This window comes from Aristolochia californica, unplaced genomic scaffold (genome assembly GCF_029961685.1).
Source record: "Aristolochia californica isolate CCGP_79_NKW_82.1479 unplaced genomic scaffold, dmAriCali1.0.hap1 SCAF_7, whole genome shotgun sequence".
Taxonomy (NCBI): Eukaryota; Viridiplantae; Streptophyta; class Magnoliopsida; order Piperales; family Aristolochiaceae; genus Aristolochia; species Aristolochia californica.
The window spans coordinates 16,156,640-16,180,615 of NW_027182268.1; positions in this window are offsets into that span (position 1 = coordinate 16,156,640).

Sequence of the window (23,976 nt, forward strand, 5' to 3'; positions counted from 1 at the left end):
TTATAGTTGATGTACGGAAAAAATTTAAAACAATAAAAAAAGTAATTAAAGAAAATTTATTCGCACACCACAAATGAACACAAAAGTTTTGTTATCCAAGTTTGGGAAATTCCACTAGTCCAACACTAATATCTTGGAATTTTACATGAAGGAGATTTTTTCTACACATGTTTTAAAAATGGATATGCATGCTAGAAACATGTTAAAGATTCAAATGACCTGTGGATTCAAAGCTTTTAAAGAGAATAACAAACGCTCATTAAATTCTCAAGTGAACGTGAGGTGGGATATTTGCCCGAGACAAACAAGCCATTATTTTGCCCATTTTGAAAAAAATGACCTAACAATTATAGATGATTGTAAAGTGATTTGTCATGCGTAACGGGCTATATTTTTGTAAGAAATGACTTAAGGATTGGAAGTCAACAATCGGTTAAAGATAGCTCGCCTCCCTCTTTTCCCGACGATTAGAAATCCTTAGATATAAAACCGAAAAAGTTCTTATGATCCCTAAAAATTACAAAAACTCTTTGGACTTATCTCTCTCTACATTTCTGCATTGTGCATTTCAATTTTAGATGTACACTTTTTTCTTAAATCATAACTTTGAGTTTTCGCCCTCCCTTCATCCCGTAACAGAAAAGGCAAATAGATCACAACAAAATAAAAATTTTATAGTTGATGTGTGGAAAAAATTTAAAACAATAACTAATGTAAATAAAAAATATTTATTCACACACCACAAATGAACACAAAAGTTTTGTTATCCATGTTTGGAAAATTCCATTAGTCCAACCCTAATAGCTTAGAATTTTACATGAAGGAGATTTTTTCTACACATGTTTTAAAATTGGATATGCATGCTTGAAACATGTTAATGATTCAAATATCCTATGGATCCAAAGCTTTTAAAGAGAATCACAAACTCTCATTAAATTCTCAAGTGAACGTGAGGTGGGATATTTGCCCGAGACAAACAAGCCATTATTTTGCCCATTTTGAAAAAGTTGACCTAACAATCATAGATGATTGTAAAGTGATTTGTCATGCGTAATGGGATATATTTTTGTAAGAAATGACTAATGGATTGGAAGTCAACATTCGGTTAAAAATCGCTCGCCTCCCTCTTTTCCCGACAATTAGAAAACCTTAGATATAAAAACGAAAAAGTGCTTACGATCCCTAAAAATTACAAAAACTCTTTGGACTTATCTCTCTCTACGTATGTGCATTGTGCATTTCCATTTTAGATGTACACTTTTTTCTTAAATCAGAACTTTAAGTTTTCGCTCTCCCTTCATCCCGTAACAGAAAAGGCAAATACATCACAACAAAATAAAAATTTTATAGTTGATGTGTGGAAAAAATTTAAAACAACAACTAATTTAAATAAAAAGTATTTGTTCACACACCACAAATGAACACAAAAGTTTTTTTATCCAAGTTTGGAAAATTCCATTAGCCCAACCCTAATAGCTTAGAATTTTACACGAAGGAGATTTTTTCTACACATGTTTTAAAAATGGATATGCATGCTTGAAACATGTTAAAGATTCAAATGTCCTACGGATCCAAAGCTTTTAAAGAGAATAACAAACTCTCATTAAATTCTCAAATGAACGTGCGGTGTGATATTTGCCCGAGTCAAACAAGCCATTATTTTGCCCATTTTCAAAAAGTTGACCTAAAAATCATAGATGATTGTAAAGTGATTTATCATGCGTAACGGGCTATATTTTTGTAAGAAATGACTTATGGATTGGAAGTCAACACTCAATTAAAAATCGCTCGCCTCCCCCTTTTCCCTATATTTGCAAAACCTTAGATATAAAAATGAATAAGTGCTTACGATCCCTAAAAATTACAGACACTCTTTGGAATTATCTCTCTCTACATTTGTGGATTGTGCATTTCCATTTTAGATGTACACTTTTTTCTTAAATTAGAACTTTGAGTTTTCGCTCTCCCTTCATCCCATAAACAGAAAAGGTAAATAGATCACAAAAAATTAAAATTTAATAGTTGATGTGTGGAAAAAATTTAAAACAATAAGTAATGTAAATAAAAAATATTTATTCACACACCTCAAATGAACACAAAATTTTTGTTATCTAAGTTTGGGAAATTCCATTAGTCCAAATGTAATAACTTGGAATTTTACATGAAGGAGATTTTTTCTACACATGTTTTTAAAATGGATATGCATGCTTGAAACATGTTAAAGATTCAAATGTCCTATGGATCCAAAGCTTTAAAGGAGAATAAAAAACGCTAAATAAATTCTAAAGTGAAAGTGCGGTGGGATATTTATCCGAGTCTAAGAAATTATTATTTTGCCCATTTTCAAAATTTTGACCTAAAAATCAAATATGATTGTAAAGTTATTTATCATGCGTAACGGGAAATATTTTTGTAAGAAATGACTTATGGATAGCAATTCAACACTCAGTTAAAAATCCTCAGCCACCCATTTTTCCTGATGATTGCAAAACCTGAGATATCAAAACTAAAAAGTGCTGACAATCCCTAAAAATTACTGACACTATTCAGAATGATCTCTATCTACATTTGTGCTTTGTGCTTTTCCATTTTAGATGTACACTTTTTTCTTAAATCAAAACTTTGAGTTTTCGCTCTCCCTTCATGCCGAAAAAAAAAAGGCAAAATGCACACACCAAAATAAAAATTTTGTAGTTGATGTATGGAAAAAATTTAAAACAATAACAAATGAAAATAAAGAAAATTTATTCACACAACACAAATGAACACAAAAGTTTTGTTATCCAATTTTGGGAAATTCCTCTAGTTTAACCCTAATAGCTTGCAATTTTACAAGAAAGAGATTTCTTCTACACATGTTTTAAAAATGGATATGCATGATTGAAACATGTTAAAGATTCAAATGAGCTATGGATGCAAAGCTTTCAAAGAGAACAAACGCTCATTAAATTCTCAAGTAAACTTGCGGTGGGATATTTACCCGAGTCAAACATGCCATTATTTATCCCATTTGCAAAAATCTGTCATAATAATCGTAGATGATTGTAAAGTGATTTATCAGTCGTAACGGGCTACATTTTTGTAAGAAATGACTTTTGGATTGGGAGTCAACACTCAGTTAAAAATCCCCCGCCTCCCCCTTTTCCCGACGATTGCAAAACCTGAGATATAAAAACGAAAAAGTGCTTACAATCCCTAAAAATTACAGACACTCTTTGGAATTATCTCTCTCTACATTTTTGCATTGTGCATTTCCATTTTAGATGTACCCATTTTTCTTAAATTAAAACTTCGAGTTTTTCGCTCTCCCTTCGTCCCGTAAACAAAAAAGGCAAACAGATCACAACAAATTGAAAATTTTATAGTTGTTGTACGGAAAAAATTTAAAACAATAAAAAAAGTAATTAAAGAAAATTTATTCGCACACCACAAATGAATACAAAAGTTTTGTTATCCAAGTTTGGGAAATTCCACTAGTCCAACACTAATATCTTGGAATTTTACATGAAGGACATTTTTTCTACACATGTTTTAAAAATGGATATGCATGCTAGAAAATGTTAAAGATTCAAATGACCTATGGATCCAAAGCTTTTAAAGAGAATAACAAACGCTCATTAAATTCTCAAGTGAATGTGAGGTGGGATATTTGCCCGAGACAAACAAGCCATTATTTTGCCCATTTGGAAAAAATTGACCTAACAATCATAGATGATTGTAAAGTGATTTGTCATGCGTAACGGGCTATATTTTTGTAAGAAATGACTTATGGATTGGAAGTCAACATTCGGTTAAAGATAGCTCGCTTCCCTCTTTTCCCGACGATTAGAAATCCTTATATATAAAAACGAAAAAGTTCTTATGATCCTTAAAAATTACGAAAACTCTTTGGACTTATCTCTCCCTACATTTGTGCATTATGCATTTCCATTTTAGATGTACACTTTTTTCTTAAATCATAACTTTGAGTTTTCGCTCTCCCTTCATTTCGTAACAGAAAAGGCAAATAGATCACAACAAAATAAAAATTTTATAGTTGATGTGTGGAAAAAATTTAAAACAATAACTAATGTAAATAAAAAATATTTATTCACACACCACAAATGAACACAAAAGTTTTGTTATCCATGTTTGGAAAATTCCATTAGTCCAACCCTAATAGCTTAGAATTTACATGAAGGAGATTTTTTCTACACATGTTTTAAAAATGGATATGCATGCTTGAAACATGTTAATGATTCAAATATCCTATGGATTGGGAGTCCACATTCAGTTAAAAATCCCCCGCCTCCCCCTTTTCCAAACCATTGCAAAACCAGAGATATAAAAACGAAAAAGTGCTTACAATGCCTAAAAATTACAGACACTCTTTGGAATAATCTCTCTCTACTTTTGTGCATTGTGCATTTCCATTTTAGATGTACACATTTTTCTTAAATCTAAACTTCAAGTTTTTCGCTCTCCCTTCATCCCGTAAACAAAAAAGGCAAATAGATCACAACAAAATGAAACTTTTGTAGTTGATGTACGGAAAAAAATTTAAACAATAAAAAAGTAAATTAAAAAAATTTCTTCACACACCACAAATGAACACAAAAGTTTTGTTATCCTAGTTTGGGAAACTCCACTAGTCCAACACTAATATCTTGGAATTTTTCATGAAGGAGATTTTTACTACACATGTTTTAAAAATGGATATGCATGCTAGAAAAATGTTAAAGATTCAAATCACCTATGGATCCAAAGCTTTTAAAGAGAATATCAAACGCTCATTAAATTCTCAAGTGAACGTGCGGTGGGATATTTACCCGAGTCTAACAAGTCATTACTTTGCCTATTTTCAAAAATTTGACATAACAATCATAGATGATTCTTAAGTGATTTATCATGGGTAACGGGCTATATTTTTGTAAGAAATGACTTATGGATTGCAATTCAACACTCAGTTAAAAATCCTCCGCCACCCATTTTTCCCGACGATTGCAAAACCTGAGATAAAAAAACTAAAAAGAGCTTACAATCCCAAAAAATTACAGACACTCTTTGGAATTATCTCTCTCTACATTTGTGCATTGTGCGTTTCCATTTTAGATGTACACTTTTTTCTTAAATCAGCACTTTGAATTTTCACTCTCCCTTCATCCCGTAACAAAAAAGGCAAGTTGATCACAACAAAATAAAATTTTATAGTTGATGTGTGGAAAAAATTTAAAATAATAATTAATTTAAATAAAAAATATTTATTCACACACCACAAATGAATACAAAAGTTTTGTTATCCAAGTTTTGGAAATTCCATTAGTCCAACCCTAATATCTTGGAATTTTACATGAAGGAGATTTTTTCTACACATGTTTAAAAAATGATATGCATGCTTGAAACATGTTAAAGATTCAAATGAGCTATGGATCCAAAGCTTTTAAAGAGAATAACAAACGCTCAATAAATTCTCAAGTGAATGTGTGGTGGGATATTTACCCTAGTCTAACAAGTCATTATTTTGCCCATTTTCAAAAATTTGACCTAACAATCATAGATGATTGTAAAGTGATTTATCATGCGGAACGGGCTATATTTTTTTAAGAAATGACTTATGGATTGCAATTTAACACTCAGTTAAAAATCCTCCGCCACCAATTTTTCCCGACTATTGCAAAACCTGAGATATAAAAACTAAAAAAAGCTTAAAATCCCTAAAAAATATAGACACTCTTCGGAATTATCTCTCTATACATTTGTGCATTGTGCTTGTCCATTTTAGATGTACACTTTTTTCTTAAATCAAAACTTCGAGTTTTCGCTTTCCCTTCATCCTGAAAACAAAAAAGGTAAAAAGCTCACGACAAAATAAAATTTTTATAGTTGATGTATTGAAAAAATTGAAAACAATAACAAATGTAAATAAAGAAAATTTATTCACACAAATAAATGAACACAAAAGTTTTGTTATCCTTGGAAATTCCACTAGTTTAACCCTAATAGCTTGGAATTTCGCAAGAAAGAGATTTCTACTACACATGTTTTAAAAATGGATATGCATGTTTGAAACATGTTAAAGATGCAAATGAGCTATGGATGCAAAGCTTTTAAAGAGAATAACAAACGCTCATTAAATTCTCAAGTGAAGTTGCTGTGGGATATTTACCCAAGTCAAACATGCCATTATTTTGCCCATTTGCAAAAAGCCGACATAATAATCATAGATGATTGTAAATTGATTTATCAGTCGTAACGGGCTATATTTTTTTAAGAAATGACTTTTGGATTGGGAGTCATCACTCAGTTAAAAATACCCTGCCTCCCCCTTTTCCCGACGATTGCAAAACTTGAGATATTAAAATGAAAAAGTGCTTACAATCCCTAAAAATTACAGACACTCTTTGGAATTATCTCTTTCTACATTTGTGCATTGTGCATTTCCGTTTTAGATGTACACATATTTCTTAAATCAAAACTTCGAGTTTTTCGCTCCCCCTTCATCCCGTAAAATAAAAAGGCAAATAGATCACAACAAAATGAAAATTTTATAATTGATGGAGGGAAAAAATTTTAAAAAATACAAAAAGTAAATAAAGAAAATTTATTCACACACCACAAATGAACACAAAAGTTTTGTTATCCAAGTTTGGGAAATTCCACTAGTCCAACACTAATGTCTTGGAATTTTACATGAAGGAGATTTTTTCTACACATGATTTAAAAATGGATATGCATGCTAGAAACATGTTAAAGATTCAAATGACCTATGGATCCAAGGCTCTTAAAGAGAATAACAAACGGTCATTAAATTCTCAAGTGAACGTGTGGTGGGTTATTTGCTCGAGTCAAACAAGCCATTATTTTGCCCATTTTCAAAAAGTTGACCTAACAATCATAGATGATTGTAAAGTGATTTGTCATGCGTAATGGGCTATATTTTTGTAAAAAATGACTTATGGATTGGAAGTCAACACTCAGTTAAAAATCGCCCGCCTCCCCCTTTTACCGACGATTGCAAAACCTTAGATTTAAAAATGAAAAAGTGCTTACGATCCCTAAAAGTGACAGACTCTCTTTGGAATTATCTCTCTCCACATTTGTGCATTATGCATTTGCATTTTAGATGTACACTTTTTTCTTAAGTCAGAACTTTGAGTTTTTGCTCTCCCTTCATCCCGTAAACAGAAAAAGGCAAATAGATCGCAACAAAACAAAAATTTAATAGTTGATGTGTGAAAAAAATTTAAAATAATAACTAATGTAAATAAAAAATATTTATTCACACACCACCAATGAACACCAAAGTTTTGTTATCGAAGTTTGGGAAATTCCATTAGTCCAACCCTAATAACTTGGAATTTTACATGAAGGAGATTTTTTCTCCACATGTTTTAAAAATGTATGTGCATGCTTGAAACATGTTAAGGATTCAAATTACCTATGGATCCAAACCTTTTAAAGAGAATAACAAACGCTCATTAAATTATCAAGTGAACGTGCGGTGGGATATTTACCAGAGTTTAACAAGTCATAGATAATTGTAATGTGATTTATCATGCGTAACGGGCTATATTTTTGTAAGAAATGACTTATGGATAGCAATTCAACACTCAGTTAAAAATCCACCGCCACCCATTTTTCCTGACGATTGCGAAACCTGAGATATAAAAACTAAAAAGAGCTTACAATCACTGAAAATTACAGACACTCTGCCGAATTATCTCTCTCTACATTTTTGCATTGTGCTTTTCCATTTTAGATGTACACTTTTTTTTTAAATCAAAATTTTGAGTTTTCGCTCTCCCTTCATCCCGAAAAAAAAAGACAAAAAGCTCACAACAAAATAAAAATTTTATAGTTGATGTGTGGAAAATATTTAAAATAATAACAAATGTAAATAAAGAAAATTTATTCACACAACACAAATGAACACAAAAGTTTTTTTATCCAAGTTTGGGAAATTCTACTAGTTTAACCCTAATAGCTTGGAATTTTACAAGAAAGAGATTTATTCTACACATGTTTTAAAATTGGATATGCATGTTTGAAGCATCTTGAAGATGCAACTGAGCTATGGATGCAAAACTTTTAAAGAGAATAACAAACGCTCATTAAATTCTCACGTGAACTTGCAGTAGGATATTTACCCGACGATTGCAAAACCTGAGTTATAAAAATGAAAAAAGAGCTTACAATCCCTAAAAAATACAGACACTCTTTGGAATTATCTCTCTCTATATTAATGCATTGTGCTTTTCCATTTTAGATGTACATTTTTTTCTTAAATCAAAATATTAAGATTTCGCTCTCCCTTCATCCCGAAAACAAAAAGGCAAAAACCTCACAACAAAATGTAAATTTTATAGTTGATGTATGAAAAAAATTAAAACAATAAGAAATGTTAATAAATAAAATTTATTCACACTCCACAAATGAACACAAAAGTTTTGTTATCCAAGTTTGGGAAATTCCACTAGTTTAACCCTAATAGCTTGCAATTTTACAAGAAAGAAATTTCTTCTACACAACTTTTCAAAATGGATATGCATGTTTGAAAAATGTTAAAGATGCAAATGAGCTATGGATGCAAAGCTCTTAAAAAGAATAATAAACACTCATTAAATTCTCAAGTGAACTTGCAATGGGAAACATGCAATTATTTTGCCCATTTGCAAAAGGCTGACATAACAATCATAGATGATTGAAAAGTGATTTATCATGCGTAACGGGCTGTAATTTAGTAAGAATTGACTTTTGGATTGGGAGTCAACACTCAGTTAAAAATCCCTTGCCTCCCCCTTTTCCCGACGATTGCAAAACCTGAGATATAAAACAGAAAAAGTGCTTACAATCCCTAAAAATTACAGACACTCTTTGGAATTATCTCTCTCTACATTTGTGCATTGTGCATTTCCATTTTAGATGTACACTTTTTTCATAAATCAAAACTTTGAGTTTTTCGCTCTCCCTTCATCCTGTAAACAAAAAAGGAAATGAATCACAACAAAATGAAAATTTTATAGTTGATGTATGGAAAAAATTAAATAAAGAAAATTTATTCACACACCAGAAATGAACACAAAAATTTTGTGATCCAAGTTTGGGAATATCCACTAGTCCAACCATAATATCTAGGAATTTTACATGAAGGAAATTTTTTCTACACATGTTTTAAAAATGGATATGCATGCTAGAAACATGTTAAAGATTCAAATGACCTATGCATCTATAGCTTTTAAAGAGAATGACAAAAGCGCAATAAATTCTACAGTGAACTTTCGGTGGGATATTGGCCCGAGTCAAACAAGCCATTATTTTACCCATTTTCAAAGAGTTGACCAAACAATCATAGATGATTGTAAATGGATTTATTATGCGAAATGGGTTATATTTTTGTAAGAAATGACTTATCAATTGGAAGACAACACTCAGTTAAAAATCCTCTGCCTCCCCCTTTTCCCGACTATTGCAAAACCTTAGATATAAAAACGAAAAAGTGCTTACAATCCCTAAAAATTACAGACACTCTTTGGAATTATCTCTCTCTACATTTGTGCACTATGTATTTCCATTTTATATGTACATTTTTTTCTTAAATCAGAACTTTGAGTTTTCGCTCTCCCTTCATCCCGTAAACAAAACAGGCAAATTGATCACAACAAAATGAAAAATTTATAGTTGATGTATGGAAAAAATTTAAAAAAATAAAAATGTATATAAAGAAAATTTATTCACACACCACAAATGAACACAAAAGTTTTGTTATCCAAGTTTGGGAAATTGCACTAGTCCAACCCAAATAGATTAGAATTTTACATGAAGGAGATTTTTTCTACACATGTTTTAAAAATGGATATGCATGTTTGAAACCTATTAAAGATTCAGATAACCTATGGATCCAAAGCTTTTAAAGAGAATAAAAAATGCTAATTAAATTCTCAAGTGAATGTGCGGTGGGATATTTACCCGAGTCTAACAAGTCATTATTTTGCCCATTTTCAAGAAGTTGACCTAACAATCATAGATGAATGTAAAGTGATTTATCATGCATAACGGGCTATATTTTTGTAAGAAATGACTTATGAATTGCAGTTCAACACTCAGTTAAAAATCCCTGGCCTCCCCCTTTTCCCAACGATTGCAAAACCAGAGATATAAAAACTAAAAAGAGCTTACAATCCCTAAAAAATACAGACTCTCTTTGGAATTATCTCTCTCTAAATTTGTGCATTGTGATTTTCCATTATAGATGTACACTTTTTTCTTAAATCAAAACTTTAAGTTTTCTCTCTCCTTTCATCCCGTAAACAAAAAAGGCAAATAGATCACAACAAAATGAAAATTTTATAGTTGATGTATGAAAAAAATTTAAAACAATAAAAAAAGTAAATAAAGAAAATTTATTCACACACCACAAATGAACACAAAAGTTTTGTTATCATAGTTTGGGAAATTCCACCAGTCCAACCCTAATATCTTGGAATTTTACATGAAAGAGATTTTTTCTACACATGTTTTAAAAATGGATATGCCTGCTAGAAACATGTTAAAAATTCAAATGACCTATGCATCCAAAGATTTTAAAGAGAATAACAAACGCTCATTAAAGTCTCAAATGAACTTGCGGTGGGATATTTGCCCGAGTCAAACAAGCCATTATTTTGCCCATTTTAAAAGAGTTGACCTAATAATCATAGATGATTGTAAACTGATTTATTATGCGTAACGGGCATTATTTTTGTAAGAAATGACTTTTGAATTGGAAGTCAACACTCAGTTAAAAATCCTCCGTCTCCCGCTTTTCCCAACAATTGCAAAACTGTAGATATAAAAACGAAAAAGTCCTTACAATCCCTAAAAAATACAAACACTCTTTGGAATTATCTCTCTCTAAATTTGTGCATTGTGCGTTTCCATTTTAGATGTACACTTTTTTCTTAAATCAAAACTTTAAGTTTTCGCTTTCCCCTCATCCAGAAAAGAAAAAAGGCAAAAAGCACACAACAAAATGAAAATTTTGTAGTTGATGTAAGGAAAAAATATAAAAAAAATTAAGAATGTAAATAAAGAAAATTTATTCACACCCCACAAATGAACACAAAAGTTTTGCTATCCATGTTTGGGAAATTCTAGTTTAGCCCTAATAGCTTGGAATTGCACAAGAAAGAGATTTCTTCTACACATGTTTTAAAAATGGATATGCGTGGTTGAAACATGTTAAAGATGCAAATGAGCTATGGATGCAAAGCTCTTAAAGAGAATAAGAAACACTCATTAAATTTTCAAGTGAACTTGCGGTGGGATATTTACCCGAGTCAATCATGCCCTTATTTTGCCCATCTGCAAAAGGGTGACATAACAATCATACACGATTGTAAAGTGATTTTTCATGCGTAATGGGCTATATTTTTGTAAGAAATGACTTTTGGATTGGGAGTCAACACTCAGTTAAAAATGCCTCGCCTCCCCCTTTTCCCGATGATTGTAAAACCAGAGATATAAAAACGAAAATGTGCTTACAATCCCTAAAAATTACAAACACTCTTTGGAATTATATCTCTCAACATTTGTGCATTGTGCATTTCCTTTTTAGATGTACACTTTTTTCTTAAATCAAAACTTAGAGTTTTTTGCCCTCCCTTCATCCCGTAAACAAAAAAGGCAAATAGATCACAACAAATTAAAAATTTTATAGTTGATGTACGGAAAAAATTTAAAACAATAAAAAAATTAAATAAAGAAAATTTATTCACACACCACAAATGAACACAAAAGTTTTGTTATCCAAGGTTGGGAAATTCCACTGGTCCAACCCTAATATCTTGGAATTTTACATGAAGGAGATTTTTTCTACACATGTTTTAAAAATGGATATGCATGCTAGAAACATGTTAAAGATTCAAATGAACTATGCATCCAAAGTTTTTAAAGAGAATAACAAACGCTCATTATATTCTCAAGTGAACGTGCAGTGGATATTTGCCCGAGTCAAACAAGCCATTATTTTGCCCATTTGCAAAGTGTTGACCTAACAATCATAGATGATTGTAAACTCATTTATTATGCGTAATGGGCTATATTTTTGTACGAAATGACTTATGGATTGGAAGTCAACACTTAGTTAAAAATCGTCCGCCTCCCCCTTTTCCCGACGAATGTAAAACCTTAGATATAAAAATGAAAAATTGCCTACAATCCCTAAAAGTTACAGACACTCTTTGGAATTATCTGTCTCTACATTTGTGCAATTTGCATTTCCATTTTAGATGTACACTTTTTTCTTAAATCAGAACTTTGTGTTTTCGCAATCCCTTCATCCCGCAAAAAAAAAAGGCATATAGAACACAACAAAATGAAAATTTTATAGTTGATGTATGGAAAAAATTTGAAACAGTAACAAATGTAAATAAATAAAATTTATTCACACACCACAACTGAACACAACATTTTTGTTATCCAAGTTTAGGAAATTCCACTAGTCCAACCCTAATAGCTTGGAATTTTACATGAAGGAGATTTTTTCTACACATGTATTAAAAATGGATATGCATGCTTGAAACATGTTAAAGATTCAAATGACCTATGGATCCAAAGCTTTTAAAGAGAATAACAAACGCTGATTAAATTCTTAAGTGAACTTGCGTTGGGATATTTACCCCAGTCAAACATGCCATTATTTTGCCCATATGCAAAAGGCTGACATAACAATTATAGATGGTGGTAAAGTGATTTATCATGCGTCATGGGCTTTATTCTTTTAAAAAATGGCTTCTGGATTGAGAGTCAACACTCAGTTAAAAATCCCCCGCCTCCCCCTTTTCCCGATGATTGTAAAATCTCAGATATAAAAATGAAAAAGTGCCTACAATCCCTAAAAATTACAGACACTCTTTGGAATTATCTCTCTCTACATTTGTACATTGTGCGTTTCCATTTTAGATGTATACTTTTTTCTTAAATCAAAACATTGAGTTTTTCGCTCTCCCATCATCCCGTCAACAAAAAATGCAAATAGATCACAACAAAATGAAAATTTTTTAGTTGATGTATGGAAAAAATTTAAAACAATAAAAAAAGTGAATAAAGAAAATTTATTCACACACCACAAATGAACACAAAATTTTTGTTATCCAAGTTTTGGAAATTCCACTATTGCAACCCTAATAGCTTGGAATTTTACATGAAGGTGTTTTGAAGATGGATATGCATGCTAGAAACATGTTAAAAATTCAAATGACCTATGGGTGAAAAGCTTTTAAAAAGAATAAAAAACGCTCATTAAATTCTGAAGTGAACGTGTGGTGGGATATTTACCTGAGTCTAACAAGTCATTAATTTTCCCAATTTCAAAAAGTTGACCTAACAATGATAGATGATTGTAAAGTAATTTATCATGCGTAACGTGCCATATTATTGTAGGAAATGACACTTTTTTCTTAAATGAAACTTTTATAGTTGATGAATCCAAAAAATTTAAAACTATAAAAAATGTCTATAAAGAAAATTTATTCCCACACCACAAATGAACACAAAAGTTTTGTCATCCAAGTTTGGGAAATTCCACTAGTTTAACCCTAATTTCAAGGAATTTTACTAGAAAGAGATTTCTTCTACACATGTTTTAAAAATGTATATGCATATTTGAAACATGTTAAAGATGCAAATGAGCTATGGATGCAAAGCTTTTAAAGAGAATAACAAACACTCATTAAATTCTCAAGTGAACTTGCGGTTGGATATTTACCCAAGTCAAACTTGCCATTATTTTGCCCATTTGAAAAATGCCGACATACTAATCATAGATGATTGTAAAGTGACATGTCATTCGTAACGGGCTATATTTTTTTAAGAAATGACTTTTAGATTGGGAGTCAACACTCAGTTAAAAATCCCCAGACTCCCCCTTTTCCCAACGATTGCAAAACCTGAGATATAAAAACAAAAAAGTGCTTACAATCCCTTAAAATTACAAAAACTCTTTGGAATTATCTCTCTCTACATTTGTGCATTGTGCTTTTCCATTTTCGTTGTACAATTTTTTGTTCAATCGAAACATCGAGTTTTTTGCTCTCCCTTCATCCCGTAAACAAAAAAGGCAAATAGATCACAACAAAATGAAAATTTTATTGTTGATGGACGAAAAAAATTTAAAACAATAAAAAAATTAAATAAATATATTCACACACCACAAACGAACACAAAAGTTTTGTTATCCAAGTTAGGGAAATTCCACTAGTCCAACACTAATATCTTGGAATTTTACATAAAGGAGATTTTTTCTACACATGTTTTAAAAATTGATATGCATACTAGAAACATGTTAAAGATTCAAATGACCTATGGATCCATAGCTTTTAAAGTGAATAAAAAACGCTCATTCAATTCTCAAGTGAACGTGCGGTGGGCTATTTGCCTGAGTCAAACAACCCATTATTTTGCCCATTTTCAAAAAGTTGACCTAACAATCATAGATGATTGTAAAGTTATTTGTCATGCATAACAGGCTATATTTTTGTAAGAAATGACTTATGGATTGGAAGTCAACACTCAGTTAAAAATCCCCCGCCTCCCCCTTTTCCCCACGATTGCAAAACCTTAGATTTAAAAAAGAAAAACTGCTTAAGATCCGTAAAAATTACAGACACTCTTTGGAATTGTCTCTCTCTACATTTGTGCATTGTGCATTTCCATTTTAGATGTACACTTTTATCTTAAATAAGAACTTTGAGTTTTTCGCTCTCCCTTCATCTCCTAAACAAAAATGGCAAATAGATGACAACAAAATAAAATTTTATATTTGATGTGTGGAAAAAATTTAAGACAATAACTAATGTAAATAAAAAATTTTATTCACACACCACAAATGAACACAAAAGTTTTGTTATCCATGTTTGGAAAATTCCACTTGTCCAACCCTATTAGCTTGGAATTTTACATGAAGTAGATTTTTTCTACACATGTTTTAAAAATGGATATGTGTGCTTGAAACATGTTAAACATTCAAATGACCTATGGATCCAAAGCTTTTAAACAGAATAACAAACACTCATTAAATTCTCAAGTGAACGTGTGGTGGGATATTTACCCAAGTCTAACAAGTAATTATTTTGCCCTTTTTCAAAAATTTGACGTAACAATCATAGATGATTGTAAAGTGATTTATCATGCGTAATGGGCTATATTTTTGTAAGAAATGACTTATGGATTGCAATTCAACATGCAGTTAAAAATCCCCCGCCACCCCCTTTTCCTAACGATTGCAAAACCTGAGATATAAAAACTACAAATAACTTACAGTCCCTAAAAAATACAGACACTCTTCGGAATTATCACCCTCTACATTTGTCCATTCTGATTTTCCATTTTAGATGTACACTTTTTTCTTAAATCAAAACATTAAGTTTTTGCTCTCCCTTCATCCCGAAAAAAAAAAGGCTTAAACCTCAAAACAAAATGAAAATTTTAAAGTTGATGTATGGAAAAAATTGAAAAAAATAACAAATGTAAATAAATAAAATTTATTCACACTCCACAACTGAACACAAAAGTTTTGTTATCCAAGTTTGGGAAATTCCACTAGTTTAACCCTAATAGCTTGGAATTTTGCAAGAAAGAGAATTCTTCTACACATGTTTTAAAAATGGATATGCATGTTTGAAACATGTGAAAGATGAAAATGAGCATTGGATGCAAATCTTTTAATGAGAATAACAAACGCTAATTAAATTCTCAAGTGAACTTGCGATGGGATATTTACCTGAGTCTAACAAGTCATTATTTTGCCCATTTTCAAAAAGTTGACCTAACAAAGATAGATGATTGTAAAGTGATTTTTCATGCGTAACGGGTTATATTTTGGTAGGAAATGACTTATGGATTGCAAATCAACACTCAGTTAAAAATCCCCCGCCCCCCCTTTCCCGACGATTGCAAAACCTGAGATAAAAAAACTAAAAGAAGCTTACATTCCCTAAAAAATACAGACACTCTTTGGAATTATCTCTATGTACATTTGTGCATTGGGCTTTTCCATTTTAGATGTACACTTTTTTCTTAAATCAAAACATTAAGTTTTCGCTCTCCCTTCATCCCAAAAAGCAAAACGGCAAAAACCTTACTACAAAATGAAAATTTTATAGTTGATGTAAGGGAAAAATTTAAAACAATAACAAATGTAAATAAAGAAAATTTATTCACACTCCACAAATGAACACAAAAGTTTCGTTATCCAAGTTTGGGAAATTCCACTAGTCCCACCCTAATATCTTGGAATTTTACATGAACGAGATTTTTTGTACACATGTTTTAAAAATGGATATACATGCTAGAAACATGTTTTAGATTCAAATGACCTATGGATCCAAAGCTTATAAAGAGAATAAAAAACGCACATTAAATTCTCATGTGAACATGCGGTGGAATATTTGTCCGAGTCAAACAAACCATTATTTTCCTCTTTTTCAAAGAGTTGACCTAACAATCATAGATGATTGTAAAGTGATTTATCATGCATAACGGGCTATATTTTTGTAAGAAATGACTTATGGATTGGAAGTCAACACTCAGTTAAAAATCCCCCACCTCCCCCTTTTTCCCAATGATTGCAAAACCTTAGATATAAAAACGAAAAAGTGCTTAAAATCCCTAAAAATTATAGACACTCTTTGGAATTATCTCTCTCTCCATTTTTGTATTGTGCATTTCCATTTTAGGTGTATATTTTTTCTTTAACAGAACTTTGAGTTTTCGCTCTCCCTTCATCTCGAAAACAAAAAAGGCAAATAGATCACAAAAAAATAAAAATTTTATAGTTGATGTGTGGAAAAAATTTAAAACAATAACTAATGTAAATAAAGAAAATTTATTCACACACCACAAATGAACACAAAAGTTTTTTTTTTCCAAGTTTCGGAAATTCCACTTTTCCAACCCTAATAGCTTGCAATTTTACATGAATTGAGATTTTTTCTACACATGTTTTAAAAATGGATATGCATGCTTGAAACATGTTAAAGATTCAAATGACCTACGGATCAAAAGCTTTTAAAGAGAATAACAAACACTCATTAAATTCTCAAGTGACCATGCCGTGGGATATTTACCCGAGTCTAACAAATCATTATTTTGCCCATTTTCAAAAATTTGACCTAACAATCATAGATGATTGTAAAGTGATTGATCATGCGTAACGGGCTATATTTTTTTCAGAAATGACTAATGGATTGCAATTCAACACTCAGTTAAAAATCCCCCACCACCCCCTTTTTTCGACGATTGCAAAACCTGAGATATAAAAACTAAAAAGAGCTTACAATCCCTAAAAAATACAGACACTCTTTGGAATTACCTCTCTCTAAATTTGTGCATTGTGCTTTTCCATTTTATATGTACACTTTTTTCTTAAATCAAAACTTTCAGTTTTCGCTCTCCCTTCATCCTGAAAACAAAAAAGGCAAAAACCTCACAACAAAATTAAAATTATATAGTTGATGTGTGGAAAAAATTTAAAACTATAACTAATGCAAATAATGAAATTTTATTCACACACCAAAAATGAACACAAAAGTTTTGTTATCCAAGTTTGGGAAATTCCACTTGTCCAACCCTAATAGCTTGGAATTTGACATGAAGGAGATTTTTTCTACACATGTTTTAAAAATGGATATGCATGCTTGAAACATGTTAAAGATTCAAATGACCCATGGATCCAAAGCTTTTAAAGAGAATAACAAACGTTCATTAAATTCTCAAGTGAACTTGCGGGGCGATATTTACACGAGTCGAACAAGTCATTATTTTGCCCATTTTAAAAAATTTGACCTAACAATCATAGATGTTTTTAAAGTGATTTATCATGCGTAACGGGCTATATTTTTGTAAGAAATGACTTTTGGATTGGGAGTCAACACTCAGTTAAAAATCCCCCGCCTCCCCCTTTTCTCGACGATTGCAAAACCTGAGATATAAAAACAAAAAATAGCTTACAATCCCTAAAAATTACAGACACTCTTTGGAATTATCTCTCTCTCCATTTGTGCATTGTGCATGTCCATTTTAGTTGTACACTTTTTTCTTAAATCAAAACTTTGATTTTTTTGCTTTCCCTTCATCCCGTAAACAAAAAAGGCAAATAAATCACAACAAAATGAAAATTTTATTGTTGATGTACGGAAAAAATTAAAAATATAAAAAAAGTAAATAAAGAAAATTTATTCACACCCCATAAATGAACACAAAAGTTTTGTTATCCAAGTTTGGGAAATTCCACTAGTCCAACACTAATATCTTGGAATTTTACATGAAGGAGATTTTTTTACACCTGTTTTAAAAATGGATATGCATGCTAGAAACATGTTAATGATTCAAATGACCTATGGATCCAAATCTTTTAAAGAGAATAACAAACGCTCATTAAATTCTCAAGTGAACGTGTGATAGATGTCATATTCTGACATGAGAACTAGGTTAATTATAATAGAATAACCTTTATAATTGTGTTATAGGTGGTTATTTATCGGTTTTCAAATGAAACGTGCATTTATTGAATTTGGCATTAATCACTGTCGATATTGCATATTTTTCTCTCCTGAATTATATTTCATTGTTTTGAAGGTTTATTTCTTTCTTAAATGATTTTTATGGATTCAATTATGGAATTTCAGGAGAATTTTGGTGGAGAAGGAGATATTTACCAAAATGCCCTTAGTAAAATGGAGGTATTTTTTTAGGGAAAATCGTATTAAAAGAAAAGGAAAAATCGTATTAAAGGGGGAGAGCATCGAGAGAAGAGGGGGGGGCATCGACCAAAACAGAGGACGAGGGGACCGAAACAGAGGAAGACCCGAGAGGAGTTTGCCACTGTCGTTCGCCACGCCACCGTCGTCCACTGCCATCCAACAACCGAGAATAGACCCGAAGAGAGCTCGATAGAGTCTCCGTCGCGGTGAGTTCGAATGTGCCAATTTCTTCTCACCAGCCTGAGAGGTGATCCGAGAGGGCTTCTCCGGTGCCAATCCCGCATTCCGACCATCCTCCAGTGTCGATTACGTATTTCCGACCATTCCCGGAGCTATTTCGACTCCGACCGAGACTCGTGAGAGCCGGTTCGAGGACTTCAGGTCTATTTTGTTCTTCGCCAGACGTCACCTCCGTCCGTCGACTTCTATCCTTCATCGCCAGCGTCTTCTCTATCTTCGGCCACTCACTCTTGCTACTTGAAGCCATCAATTTCAGGAAATTACAGCACCCGTGAGAACGAGTCTGTTGCCTGAGCGAGAGGAAGAAGAAGGGGAGTAATTCATAATTTTTGAATTTAATTTTTCTATAGTTTGAAATTAGGTCTTGAATGTTTATTAAATGTGATTTGATAATTAATGTTTATTGAATTTTCGTTTTCCAAATATTTGATTAAATTAGCTAGTTAGGGTAGGATTATAATTTAGGTTGGATTTTGGTATTTTAATCCAATTTTTGTCTTTCACTCAATGCGCTCGAGAGAGGCATGAATCACCGTAAAATCCAGAGTTGACGTTTCCTATTGTGCAAGTAGTTAACCAGATGATTGCTTGATAATTTAGGATATAATTAGTGTTTAGTTCAGATTAATTCATCATATTTCGTTAGGCTAGTTGACTGAACAATACACAAAATTCAGTCCTCCCTGTGGATATGACCCTCGCTTCCTACTAAATTAAATGAACGATTCGTATACTTGCGAGGTATAAAAGTCGATGTAATTAAATTTTACATCAACGTGCGGTGGGATATTTGCCAGAGTTAAACAAGCCATTATTTTGCCCATTTTCAAAAAATTGACATAACAATCATAGATGATTGTAAAGTGATTTGTCAAGCGCAATGGGCTATATTTTTTTAAGAAATGACTTACGGATTGGAAGTCAACACAGTTAAAAATCCCCCGCCTCCCCCTTTTCTAGACGATTATAAAAACTTAGATATAAAAACGAAGAAGTGTTTACGATCCCTAAAAATTACAGACACACTTTGGAATTATCTCACTCTACATTTGTGCATTGTGCTTTTCCATTTTAAATGTACACTTTTTTCTTAAAACAAAACTTTGAATTTTCCCTCTCCCTTCATCCCGAAAACAAAAAAGGCAAAAACCTCACAACAAAATGAAAATTTTGTAGTTGATGTACGGAAAAAAATTAAAACAATAACAAATGTAAATAAAGAAAATTTATTCACACAACACAAATGAACCCAAAAGCTTTGTTATCCAAGTTTGGGAAATTCCACTAGTTTAACCCTAATAGCTAGGAATTTTACAAGAAAGAGATTTCTTCTACACATGTTTTAAAAATGGATATGCATGTTTGAAACATGTTCAAGATGCAAATGAGCTATGAATGCAAAGCTTTTAAAGAAAATAATAAACGCTCATTAAATTCTCAAGTAAACTTGCGGTGGGATATTTACCCCAGTCAAACATGCCATTATTTTGTCCATTTGCAAAAAGTTCACATAACAATCATAGATGATTGTAAAGTGATTTATTGTGAGTAATGGGCTATATTTTTTTAAGAAATGAGTTATGGATTGGAAGTCAACACTCAGTTAAAAATCCCCCGCTTCCTTCTTTTCCGAACAATTGCAAAACCTTAGATTTAAAAAACTAAAAGTGCTTACAATCCCTAAAAATTACAGACACACTTTGGAATTATCTCTCTCTACATTAGTGCATTGTGCATTTCAATTTTAGATGGACACTTTTTTCTTAAATCAGAACTTTGAGTTTTCGCTCTCCCTTCATCCCGTAAACAAAACAGGCGAATTGATCACAACAAAATGAAAATTTTATAGTTGATGTATGGAAAAAATTTAACACAATAAAAAATTTAAATAAAAAAAATTTATTCACACACCACAAATGAACACAAAAGTTTTGTTATCCATGTTTGGAAAATTCCACTAGTCCAACACTAATATCTTGGAATTTTATATGAAGGAGATTTTTTCTACACCTGTTTTAAAAATGGATATGCATGCTAGAAACATGTTAAAGATTCAAATGACCTATGGATCCAAAGCTTTTAAAGAGAGTAACAAACGCTCATTAAATTCTCAAGTGAACGTGCGGTGGGATATTTGCCCGAGTCAAACAAACCATTATTTTGCCCACTTTGAAAAAATTGACCCAACAATCATAGGTGATTGTAAAGTGGTTTGTCATACGTAACGGGCTATATTTTTTTAAGAAATGACTTACGGATTGGAAATCAACACTCAGTTAAAAATCCCCCGCCTCCCCCTTTTCCCTACGATTGCAAAACCTTAGATATAAAAACTAAAAAGTGCTTATGATCCCTAAAAATTACAGACACTCTTTGGAATAATCTCTCTTTAAATTTGAGCATTGTGCATTTCAATTTTATATGTACACTTTTTTATTACATCAAAACTTCGTGTTTTTCGCTCTCCCTTCATCCCTTAAACAAAAAAGGCAAATAGATCTCAACAAAATGAAAATTTTATTGTTTATCTATGGAAAAAATTTAAAACAATATAAAAAGTAAATAACAAAAATTTATTCACACACCACAAATGAACACAAAAATTTTGTTATCCAAGTTTGGGAAATTCCACTAGTCCAACACTAATATCTTGGAATTTTACATGAAGGAGATTTTTTCTACACCTGTTTTAAAAATGGATATGCATGCTAGAAACATGTTAAAGATTCAAATGACCGATGGATCCAAAGCTTTTAAAGAGAATAACAAACGCACATTAAATTCTCAAGTGAACGTGCGGTGGGATATTTGCCCGAGTCAAAGAAGCCATTCTTTTGCCCATTTTCAAAGGGTTGACCTAACAATCATAGATGATTGTAAATTGATTTATTATGCGTAACGGGCTATATTTTTGTAAGAAATGACTTATGGATTGGAAGTCAACACTCAGTTAAAAATCCTATGCCTCCTCCTTTTCCCGACTATTGCAAAAACTTAGATATAAAAATGAAAAAGTGCTTAAAATCGCTAAAAATTATAGACACTCTTTGGAATTATCTCTCTCTACATTTGTGCATTGTGCAATTCCATTTTAGAAGTTCACTTTTTTCTTAAATCAGAACTTTGAGTATTCGCTCTCCCTTCATCCCGTAAACAAAAAAGGCAAATAGATCGCAACCAAATGAAAATTTTATAGTTGATGTATGGAAAAAATTTAAAACAATAACAAATTTAAATAAATAAAATTTATTCACACACCACAAATCATCTCAAAAGTTTTGTTATCCATGTTTGGGAAATTTCACTAGGCCAACCCTAATAGGTTGGAATTTTACGTGAAGAAGATTTTTTCTACACATGTTTTAAAAAGGGATATGCATGATTGAAACATGTTAAAGATTCAAATGACCTATGGATCCAAAGCTTTTAAAGAGAATAATAAACGCTTATTAAATTCTCAAGTGAACATTCGGTGGGATATTTACTCGAGTCTAACAAGTCATTATTTTTCCCATTTTCAAAAAGTTGACCTAAAAATCATAGATGAATGTAAAGTGATTTATCATGCATAAAGGGCTATATTTTTGTATGAAATGACTTATGGATTGCAATTCAAAACTCAGTTAAAAATCCCCCGCCTTTCCCTTTTCCCGACGATTGCAAAACCTGAGATATAAAAACTAAAAAGAGCTTACAATCCCTAAAAAATACATACACTCTTTGGAATTATCTCTTTCTAAATTTGTGCATAGTGATTTTCCATTTTAGATGTATACGTTTTTCTTTAATCAAAACGTTAATTTTTCGGTCTCCCTTCATCCCGAAAACAAAAAAGGCAAAAAACTCACAAATAAATGAAAATTTTAGAGTTGATGTACAGGAAAAATTTAATAAAATAAAAATGTAAATAAATAAAATTTATTCACACACCACAAATGAACACAAAAGTTTTGTTATCCAAGTTTGGGAAATTCCACTAGTTTAACCCTAATAGCTTCGAATTTTACAAGAGAGATTTCATTTACACATGTTTTAAAAATGGATATGCTTGTTTGAAACATGTTAAAGATGCAAAGGAGCTATGGATGCAAAGCTCTTAAAGAGAATAACAAACGCTCATTATATTCTCAAGTGAACTTGCGGTGGGATATTTACCCGAGTCAAACATGCTATTATTTTGCCCAATTTCAAAAAGCTGACATAACAATCATAGATGATTGTAAAATTATTTATCTTGCATAACGGGCTATATTTTTTGAAGCAAATGACTTTTGGATTTGGAGTCAACACTCAGTTAAAAATCCCCCGCCTCCCCCTTTTCCCTACGATTACAAAACCTGAGATATAAAAACGAAAAACTTCTTACAATCCCTAAAAATTACAGACACTCTTTGAAATTATCTCTCTCTACATTTGTGCATTGAGCATGTCCATTTTAGATGTACACATTTTTCTTAAATCAAAACTTTGAGTTTTTCGCTCTCCCTTCATCCCCTAAACAAAAAAGGCAAATAGATCACAACAAAATGAAAATTTTATTGTTGATGTATGGAAAAAATATAAAACAATGATAAAAGTAAATAACGAAAATTTATTCACACACCACAAATGAACACAAAAGTTTTGTTATCCAAGTTTGGGAAATTCCACTAGTCCAACACTAATATCTTTGAATTTTACATGAAGGAGATTTTTTCTACACCTGTTTTAAAAATGGATATGCATGCCAGAAACATGTTAAAGATTCAAATGACCTATGGATCCAAAGCTTTTAAAGAGAATAACAAACGCTCATTAAATTCTCAAGTGAACGTGCGGTGGAATATTTTCCCGAGTCAAACAAGCCATTATTTTGCCCACTTTCAAAAAATTGACCCAACAGTCATAGATGATTGTAAAGTGGTTTGTCATGCGTAACGGGCTATATTTTTTTACGAAATGACTTATGGATTGGAAATCAACACTCAGTTAAAAATCCTCCGCCTCCCCCTTTTCCTGACGATTGCAAAACCTAAGATAT